This window comes from Martes martes, assembly GCF_963455335.1.
Source record: "Martes martes genome assembly, chromosome: 14".
In the NCBI taxonomy this organism is placed as follows: domain Eukaryota; kingdom Metazoa; phylum Chordata; class Mammalia; order Carnivora; family Mustelidae; genus Martes; species Martes martes.
This window is the reverse complement of record NC_137902.1, coordinates 87,636,810-87,647,544: the sequence shown is the minus strand read 5'-3', so window position 1 is coordinate 87,647,544 and position 10,735 is coordinate 87,636,810. Positions and strand designations below refer to the sequence as shown.

Sequence of the window (10,735 nt, the reverse complement as noted above, 5' to 3'; positions counted from 1 at the left end):
AAGGATTCACAGAGAGATCCAAACAGTTCTGTAAAATTCAATGTTTTGGAGGGTGTCTTCTAGGAAATCTGTGAAAAAAGTGCACTATTTCGAGAAATATTTTCTGAGAAGCCGAGTCAGGCCTTGGGTTCCAGGATAGAAAGTAGGGAGAATGGTGGATGCTTCCCAAGACGCAGAGGGTGTACGGTGGGGTAGTGTGGGAGATAACTGGTCTACACCACAGCTCTGTATATCCAGTTGAAAGAAAGCAGTAAAAGAAAACAAGCCATATTTATGGATTCCTGTGCTTACATTAACCATAAAATATTTTAGAAAAATTGAAAACTATCACTCAGCATATCTGTATTCTCTTTTCTCAGTTAGAAGACATCAACTTATATTCCCAGCTTATTTTTTACTTATTAGGAGAAGATGATGTCATATATTGAGCCCTTAATGACTCTATAAAAACCCTTGCAGAACTAACAGATGGATTAAGTCTTAAACTTAAGAATACAGATTTAATATACAAAAATGAGTTTCATCTCTATACACGAGTAACATGCTATCAAGGACAGAAATTAGGAAAATAGTTTGTAATTGATAATCATTCAAAAGAATAAGATACATAGGAATTATTTTCACCCAGAGGTGAAAGACCTGCATACTGAAAACTTAAATCATTAATGAAAGAATTTGAAAAAGCCAGAATTAAGTCTGAAGACACCCCATGCTAATGGATCCCTAGAATATATGGAATCCAAAGGTCCACACTGTGTAAAGCAATCTAACTATTCAGTGCAAACCCCATCAAGATCTAATGGCATTTTCAGAAATAAAACCAATAATCCTACAAAGTGAATGATACCACAGAAGGCCCTGAATAGACAAAGCCATCTGGAGAAAGAACAAAACTGGAGGCATCATGCTTTCAGAGTAGAAAATCTAGCGAAAATCCCACACATATGTAGTCAATTAATTTAGAACAAAATCTCCAAGAATATAAAATAGGGAAGCAACAATCTCCACCAAAAGTGGCTTTGGAAATACTGGGCAACCTCAAGTAAAGCAATGCAACTGAATGTCTGTCCCACCTGATCCACAACAACAAAATCACAACGTGGCAAGGACTTCAACAAAACAGCTACACCCATGAAATACGTAGCTGAAAATGGGGCAGAATGTTATTAACACCCCTGATTTTTTATAATAAATTCCATGAACAAAATTTGAACTCCAGATTCTGAGATCAAGAGTCAGATGCTGTGCTAACTGAGCCAGCCAAGAATCTATTAAAACAATGGGGCACAGAGGCGTCAGCAGAAATCTATTCATTCATCCCCCTTAACACATTTATTTTTTTGAAGAACGTTTCTTGAGTTCCTTCTTGACACTGATTTTTGGATTTGACATTGGAAGCAAAAGCTAGAATGAAAAATAAAATGGGACTGCATCAAACTAAAAGCCTTCTGTACAGCAAAGGAAATCTCAGTCATCAACACACTGAAGACAACACACTGAAATACTGAAGAGAAGAAAATATTTGCAAACTACCTAACTGTTAAATGTCTCATATCCAAAATATTGAAGAACTCATATCATCAGGGAAATGCAAATCAAAGCCCAAAATGATGTCACCTGTCACCTGTCAGGATGACTAGTATCCAGAAGACCAAACAAGGAGGTTTGCCAAGATGTGGAGGAAAGGGAACTGTGCTCTGTTGGTGGGACTGTAAGTGGGTGCAGCCACTGTGGAAAACAGCATCAATTTTTCTAAAAAAAAAAAAATTCAAAATAGGGGCACCTGGCTGACGCAGTCAGAAGAGTGAAAGACTCTTGGTGTCAGGGTCATGAGGTTGAGCCCCACATTGGGGATAGAGAGTACTTTAAAAATGGATTAGAACAACCATATCATCCAGCAATTCCCTTACATATTAGAATGAATCCAAGTTTTCTCTCTTCTAAAATGAAGGTGTATATGGGTGTCTGGGTGGCTCAGTCGTTAAGCATCTGCCCTCAGCTCAAGTCATAATCCTAGGGTCCTGGGATCGAGTCAACATCGGGCTCCCTGCTCAGTGGAGAGTCTGCTTCTCCCTCTCCCACTCTCCCTGCTTGTGCTCTCTCTTTCTCTCTCTCTTTCTGTCTCTCGCTGTGTGTGTCTCTCTGTCAAATAAATAAATTAAATATTTAAAAAAATAAAATAAGATGAAGGCATATAGTTTTATGTGCCCCACTGTTTCATTCCGCACTGAGAGTCTCTATACCTTTGAAGTAGACTGTGAAGGGCCCTGGCCACCAAGGCTCAGATAAACTGCCCTCCAGAACTCTACTCAAACCCTGAGAAGTTAGCTCTCAGTCTATTCCCCTTGTACCCACACCTCTGTCCTCCCCAGTCTTTCAAGACCCAGCCCACCACCCCCTGGGAACTTGACAAAGGCTTGTGGTTTGGCTGACCCAGGACTTGCTGAGTCAGCACTGCCCCAAAGCTATGTCCTGAGCTGCTCCCTACAAACATGCCTGGGTCACAGGAACTTACTAACTACTTAGCAGAATGCTCTCACAAGCACAGGTCCCCAACCTGTATACTTGCTGATCAGGGAGCATGTTCCGGCCATTGCTGTCCCACTGTATCCGACGAGCCATCAGGTGTTCTGTGCAAATTTCTTCCACGCTTGTCCCTCAAGCAGCCGAGTCAGATGCACATGATCACCAAAATCTTGCCGGCTTTAAGTCTCCTGCTACTCATGCAGATATTTCCTTCCCACCTCAGCAGTATCTGGAAGTGAGGACACTACCAAATCTTATGTTGCCTGATTTCAAGCTTTACTACAAAGCTGTGAACACCAAGACAGCATGGTACTGGCACAAAAACAGACACATAGACCAGTGGGACAGTGGAGAGAGCCCAGATGTGGGCGCAAAATTCTATTGTCAAATAATCTTTGACAAAACATGAAAAAATATCCAGTGGAAAAAAAGTCTCTTCAATAAATGGTACTGGGAAAATTGGACAGCTATATATAGAAGAATGAAGCTTGACCATCCTCTTACACCATACACAAAGATAAACTCAAAATGGATAAAAGACCTCAACGTGAGGCAGGAATCTATCAAAATCCTAGAGAACATAGGCAGTAAGCTCTTCGACATCCTCCACAGCAACTTCTTTCAAGACATGTCTCCAAAGGCAAAGCAAAAATGAACTTTTGGAAAAGAAAAAATGAAAAGATGGGATTGGGAGGGAGACAAACCATAAAAGACTCAATCTCAAGAAACAGACTGAGGGTTGCGGGGGGAGGGGGGATGGGAGAGGGTGGTGGGGAAATGGACATTGGGGAGGGTATGGGCTATGATGAGTGCTGTGAAATGTGTAAACCTGACGATTCACAGACCTGTACCCCTGGGGATAAAAATCATTATATGTTTATTAAAATAAAAAATTTTAAAAAAAATGAACTTTTGGGACTTCATCAAGATCAAAAGCTTCTGCACAGCAAAGCTTCTGCATAGCAAACAGTCAATAAAACAAAGAGGTAACCCACGGAATGGGAGAAGATATTTGAAAATGACAGTAGAGACAAAGGCTGTTATCCAAGATCTCTAAAGAACTCCTCAAACTCAACACCAAAAAAGCAGATAATCTCGTCAAAAAATGAGCAGAAGACAGGAACAGACACTTCTCCAAAGAAGACATACAAATGGCTAACAGACACATGAAAAAATGTTCATCATCATTACCATCAGGGAGATTCAAACCAAAACCACTTTGAGATACCACCTTATACCAGTTAGAATGGCCAAAGTTAACAGCACAGGAAACAACAAGTGTTGGAGAGGATACGGAGAAAGGGGAATCATTTTCCAGGGTCCTGTCCCTCGAGATCTCCAATTGGGGAACCCTGAGTCACACCTCACAAGTGCACCTTCCACCCAGGCAGAAACAATGCCTTTTGGAGCTGTGGGAAAGCCTCAGATCGAGAGAAACCTTTGTGACCCAACAGGGCCATATCCAAACTCTGGCACCACGGTGGGTCAAAAGTCGGAGGCTGACGCCCAACCACAACTCCTCCCTCAACTCTGCTCCGGGAAAGCTCCCCTGCGCCGGGGCCCCCGGGTGGGCCCCGTCGTCTCCACAAGTTTTCCAGGTGGCCGAGGCATGCCCCGAGCAAGAAAGCGCTCTAGGCCACAGGGGACAGGGCCGTCAGAAGGGCTGCCAAATGCTGGCCAATTCTCACGAGTTTTCTGTCCAAATCGATGTCAATTTGGGCAGAAAGCTCCTAAGAATTGGCCAGAAAACCCTGGCAAACTCACTTCATGTGACGCATGTCTGCCTGGCCCAGGATCCCGAGTTGTCCAGGCTTGAACCCTGCCAGAAAGCCCTCTGTGAGTCAGGTGGAAGCGAGGCCAATGCCTCCTGTTCCTCAGCCTCCAGGGGTCCCCTCCCTGGCGCTGGCAGATGGGGCCTGCCATGCCCCTAGGCCCAGGCCTGAACCCTCGCCTGGTTTTTCAGTCTTCCTTTTCCAGGGCCCTGTCCCTCGAGCCCTCCAATTGGGGAGCCCCCAGTCCCACGCCATGAGTCCACCTGCCACCGAGCCAGAAATGGTGCCTTTCAGAGCTGCAGAAAACCCTCAGAGCGAGAGAAATCTTCATGCCCCCACTGAGGACATCCCCAAACTACAGTGCCACAGCGGGCTGAAAAGTTGGAGGCTGACACCCGGCCAAAACCCCTCCGACAACTCTGCTCTGGGAAAGCTCCACTGCGCCAGGGCTCCCAGGTGGGCCGCGTTGTTTCGGTGCATTTTCCCAATGGCCGAGGCAGGCACCAAGCGAGAAAGCACTCTAGGCCATGGGGGACAGGGTGGTCCAAAGGGCCGCCCAACACCGGCCAATCCTCACGAGCTTTCTGCCCAATTAACGCCGGCCAATCCTCATGAGCTTGCTGCCCAAATCAATTGGGCAGCAAGCTCGTGAGGATTGGCCGGCGTTGGGCAGCCATTGGGACTGCACTGTCCCCTGTGGTCTAGAGCGCTTTCTAGCTCGGTGCATGTCGCAGCCATCTGGAAAACATGCTGAGAACACGCTGCCCACCCGAGGGCCCCTGCGCAGGGGAGCTTTCCGGGAGCACAGTTGAGGGAGGGAGTGTGGCTGGGTGTCAGCCTCTGACTTTTTGGCCCAGTGTGGCACCAATGGTTGGAGATGGCCTCAGTGGGGACATGAAAGTTTCTGAGGGTATTCCACAGCTCTGAAAGGAACCATCTCCTCCTGGAAGACATGTGGACCTACAGGGTGTGACTCGGCATTCCTCAATTGGAGGTCTCGATGGACAGGACCCTGGAAAAGGAAGGCTGCAAATCTAAGTGAGGGTGAGCCCAGGCCACATCTGCCTGTGCCAGGGAGGGTGCCCCAGGAGGCTGAGTAGCAGGAGGCGGTGTCCTCACCAGTTCCTGACTCACTGAGGGCTTTCTCACAGGTTTCCAGCCGGTGGAACTCCGGAGGCCGGGGAAGGCCCAGGGGGCAGTGCTGCACACTTGCAGCACATGAAGAGTGTTTGCCGGGTGTTTTCTAGCCAATTCACAGGAGCTTTCTGCCCAAATCCTTATCTCTTCACAGATGACATGATGAGAGGTAAGGTGTTTAACGATCCTGACTGTGCAGAAAAATGAGACTGTTAATCCACCGTGGAGGAAATGGAGGGCATGTCTGTAGTATAAGAGATTCCTTTGAACTACCAAGCCCTGGGACGAAAGTCAGTGAAAAACGAAAGCTGCCCAATCCAGGCAGGACTACTGGTAGTCCAGAAAACTCAGGAATGAAGGGTTGGGTCACTCCACCAGATAAAGAATCATGACCAGCTGAGGTGCTTGTTCACAGCAAATGTAATGTAGAACGAGCAGCCAAAGTAGCAGGTAGAATACCAGCTATGACCCTGTGACCAGTTACAGAAACAAGGACTCTAATTCTTTTTTTCGTAAGATTTTGTTCGTTTGTTTCTTTGTTCAGAGTGGAAGTGGGGGGTGAGACGGAGGCAGAGGGAGAGAGAATCTCCAGAGATTCCATGCTGAGCACAGAGTCCTATGTGGTGCTCAATCTCCCGACACTGACATCATGACCTGGGCCAAAACCAAGAGTCGGATGCTTACCCAACTCAGCGACCCGGGCATTCCAGGACTCTAATTCTTATGAGTATTTCTTCCTTATTTTGTTATGAGTATTTTTGTGTTGATCCATCTGTTTTCTTCCTTCTCGTGGTCCCTTATCAGAGAACATACGATGCATGGAGTTTGCACCATAGCATTGAAGTTACAGGTTATCAGGGAGAAGAGGACTTTGTATCCTCTGCTAGCGAATGTATTAGTGCATTTTAAGTTGTATGTAAGACAGTTGCGTCATGATAGACAGAAGTATAACCTTGTTATTGTCTTTATTTGGAGATTAAGCATGACTTGAAGAGACGTGTATGGGTCCTAAATTGACAAGGGTTAATTGTGATGGTTAATTCTATGTGCCAACTTGCGTAGGCCAGAGGATCCAGATAGTTGATCAAATACATGTCTGGATGTAACGGCCAAGGTATTTTTTTATATGTGATTTTCACTTAAATTTTGAAAAAAAGCAGATTATGCTCCATAACGTGTGTGGGCCTCATCTAATCAGTTGAAGGTCTTAAGAGAAAAGATTGGGGTCCCCAAGTGTGAAGGAGTTCTGCCTCCAGGCAGGGATCAGACTCAAATTGCCACATCAGCTTGGTCTGCCACCAATCTTCAGAATTCAAACATGCCAGCTTTCACAGTCAGCAAATTCTTTAAAATAAATCTCTCTCTCTCTCTGTCTGTCTCTCTCTTTTACTCTCTCAGAGAACACACACACACACACACACACACACACACATTCTAGAACCCTACTACAGAAGGTACTTCACATTTGTAATTAAGAAAATGATGAATAAAGAATGGGAGATGGGCATCATATTTACTCAGAAATTATTGGCATGTGCCTTGGTTATTAATTATAAAAATTCTAACAGAAGTCTCTAGTAAACTCTCAACAAGCACCTTCAAAGAAAGTATAGAAAAGGACTAGGCTATATACCAAAACCCAGAAAAAACAAAAAACAAAATGAAAATCCAGTAACTGCATGAAGTAGTAGGCAAAGTGATCGTAAGAATAAAATTAATCAAATAAGAAACATACACAACTGCAACTAAGAAGGGACATATAACCAGATATCAACAAAACATGAGCATGGGGTTTGCTTCTCCTGGAGGCAAGGGAGCCAGGATGCTGGGTTTCTCCAAACTCTGAGCAGGCCAGTCTGGGTTTGATCCTCCGGCAGAGAGCTACCTGCTGAAGAGCTCAGCCGTGGTTTTCTCTCCTTCAGAGAATTGCTGATGGACCATCTGTCACACACTCAGCCTGAGCCTGAGCATAAAGAAAGGCAGCGTCAGCCACAACTGTGATTCTTAAGAATGACTCTCACCCCCAAGCTAGTGCAGTATCCTCTCACGGAGAAGCACCTTGTTAGGAAGTTCGGAAGCCAGGCGACTCACGCTGGAATTCACACCGGGCCAGGGTGCATGGCTCTGGGGTCAGCCGTTCCCAGGATGGATTGGGAGATCTGACTAGCTCCCTGATCAGTGTAAGAAGTGGGTCAGATTGAGCAGGGTGGAGATGCGTATCAAAGAGATAAACGTGGACACCCGTGGCTGGCTGATACTCAACCTGGATGGCTCAGTGGGTTAAGGGCCTGACTCCTGATTTCAGCTCAGGTCAGGATCTCGGGGTTAGCTTGGCTAACCAGCACTAGCAGGGAGTCGGCTGGAGATTCTCTCTCTCTCTCTCTCCGCTCCTCCCCTGTGTTGCGCTTTCTATCACCCTCTCCCAAATAAATATATAAATCCTTTTTTAAAGAAAGAATGATAAGAAAGGCTGCAGAGTTAAACAAAGTGAAAGGCCAGTGAGTCATCATGACATCTCAGATTTTGAAACGATAATGAAGAAAGTCGAGAACAACCCATCCTCCAAAACATGCCAAACTCCAGGGGGAAAGAAAAAAATCTGTCGCCTTTAAAGAAATGTACCCTTGGAAAATATTTCCAAGGACATCTTCTGTTACCCACTCATTGGGTTTCTTCTGAATATTTATGGCACAGGTATGGAACGAATGCCGTTACATAGAGCATGGACATGAAAACAGGCAGGAGCCATGAACCCGGCACCAGAGAATGCATTGCTAAGGCAATGTCTGGCGCTTCAGGATTTCTTGTCAATTTGGCTGTGACTGTGATGGTGTCTGTGGGGGTGCTGTCTCCTTATGGACACGGCTCAGGGGCCAAACCATGGACTACAGCTTCTCTTCCCGGGTCTGTTTAGAGAGAGGGCCAGAGCTCCGAATTGTTAAGTAAATTGCACATTTGTATTAAAGCAATAATCTTTGAAGAGCTTAAATACGGTTTTCCATTTTGGATGTTATGTACCACCTGAAGGGACAGTCCGCACCTAGCATCGTGGGAAACCTGGGGGTGACCCATGGGTTTATGCTGTTGAATAAAGCTGCAGAACCTCTGGGAACTTCAGAGAAGCACACATTTGCTCCAAATAATTTTTTTAAGTGAAACTGTATTAGGAACTAGTTTCAGTCCCTTTCTGGCTCACATTGGCCATTTTAAAAAAGGGGTAGAGGGAATGTAGCCACAGCACGGATTTATCCATTTCCACACCAGACCTGGGGAAACTCACGCTCTGCATTCTGTGTTCTTGAGAGAAGGACGAGCACCGCTGTGATCCACAAAGCGTGACCACACAGCATTCCCATACTTTCATGTACGGCACAGGTGGAAACACACGTGGCCAGCCAGTCGGGCAAGTGACTGTAGCTGGGGTCACTGGGGCCAGGGAGTTAGTCTGAGTCAAGTCTGCCCACGGAAGTGCATTTTAAAGGAAACTTGCTGTGATGGGGTGTAAACAACGGCAGAGAGAGGAGCCCTGGCGACTTCCAGCTCCTGCCCCTTACAAATACCAGTGACTATCTCACTGTCAGGGAAGAGCCATGCATCATTTGTTTTCTTGTAAATGGCAGAATCAGAATCTACAACTGCCTTGATGTAATAGAAAAGGTCTTATCAACTTGACATTCAGCACGATCCAATGTCCTAGGACAGCCTCCTTCAGGTTCACTTGAACTTGCTTGGACTTCTGAGGATCCAAGGAGCTAATTAGTACCATTTAATAAAAATTTCCTAATGGGGGGTCAGGGCTTGGATGGTTAAGTGTCTGCCTCTGTCTGATCTTCAGATCCTGGGACCCAGCCCTGTGTCGGAATCCCAGCTCAGTGGGAAGTCTGTTTCTCCCTCCCCCTCTGCCTGTCCCCTGTTTGTACTCTCTGTCTCTGTCTCTGTCTCTCAATTGAATAAATAAAATCTTAAAAAAAAATCTCCCAACATCGTATCTAGGGAGGGACTGTCACTTCCTTGTCAGTTAAAGATGACAATAACCCAAATTGTTGAAACTTTGGTGCATATCCCGCTCTGATCCTGGGATAATTTGGTAGGTTGTCTTCATCATGTTGATGGTTTCCTTTTCTGTGCGCCATACTTTTCAGTGCTCTGAGAACATGCACGTGAGCCCATTTTTAAAATTTAATAGCTCCTCCTGGAATATTCTGGAGTGGATGACCACCACTCACACCTCACCAGCACATATGAGAGCACCCGTGATCCTGCTCCTTCCCCAGCATCACTTTTTAGCTTAGCCAATCTGATGATTGAAACACATTATCATATCCTCCAATGTGTGCAGTTCGCTCTGTCAATGGAAGACTCAGGTAAGAGGCAAAGTGGTTGCAACTTCACTAATCCTAGAAAGCTAAAAGACTAGAGAGCATATGAAGCAGAAGCATCCTCTGTGAAGTGAAAGGGGCCACAAAAATCCTTCAGGTCTCACTGAACTGGCTTTACTTACAAAAATATTTATATTGGAAGCTAAACTCCTTCTCTAGATACTAACATAAATATTAAGAAGGTTTCACTATAAGACTGGGAGAAATGCAGAACCATTTGGAAGTTAGTGTCTATTTCAGGGAATGTTCTATAATCTGGGGCTTGTGTGTCTCCAGCCCAGGGTTTGGGCAGGACCTCAACTGACCTTCCCGGATTTGAATAGATGACACAGAGACACAGGTGTGCTCAGTGCTACAACCTGGGCTGTTGAGTGAGCACTCCCAGGTAAAACATTTCTCAAACCTTGGCATTCATCACAGAAAAGGCAGTGTGTACGGTACACCCTGTGTTCTATCATTGGAGATTTTATAATGTATCAGATGAAGCACAAGGAGGAGGAAAACAGGAGTGGAATCCATCTCTGTGAGCATCAGTGTCCTTATGAGGCATGTAATAGTGCACTTCAGATGTCTGCCCAGCGTAAATACATGGAAACATTGTGCTTTTCTTACAAAAAGATACATATTACACCTAAATGTGTAGATCAGTGTTTATAACCAAACACGCAAAATGCTCCAAACATGAAAGTCCCATCTACATTTCTCCAAAAGCTGCTATGTATCTCAAATGTTTACTTCCCCCCATGTTTTATTTATGAAAAGCTCCTTTTTGTCCATCACTTGGCAAGCTCAGGGCTTGTTAGCCTGAAAGTCCCTGGCCTAAATTCAAATGCATTTTCACCTCCTTTTCTTTGATTTAATAAAATCCATCCACAAGGGTGAGGCCTGATCTGATCTGTTTTCTGTCGAGTCACGGTCACC

The 10,735-nt window shown here is 45.3% G+C and overlaps 1 pseudogene across 1 annotated transcript in view; it reads left to right on the top strand.

Annotated features, from left to right (window-relative positions):
• Positions 1–4,551: 4,551 nt before the first annotated feature.
• Positions 4,552–10,735, top strand: part of LOC308355048 (spermatogenesis-associated protein 31E1-like) — a 45,073-nt pseudogene continuing 38,889 nt past the window's right edge. The window contains exons 1-2 of the transcript in view: positions 4,552–4,754; positions 5,450–5,604. The product of the transcript in view is annotated as a spermatogenesis-associated protein 31E1-like (transcript). The remainder of the gene's footprint in view (positions 4,755–5,449; positions 5,605–10,735) is intronic.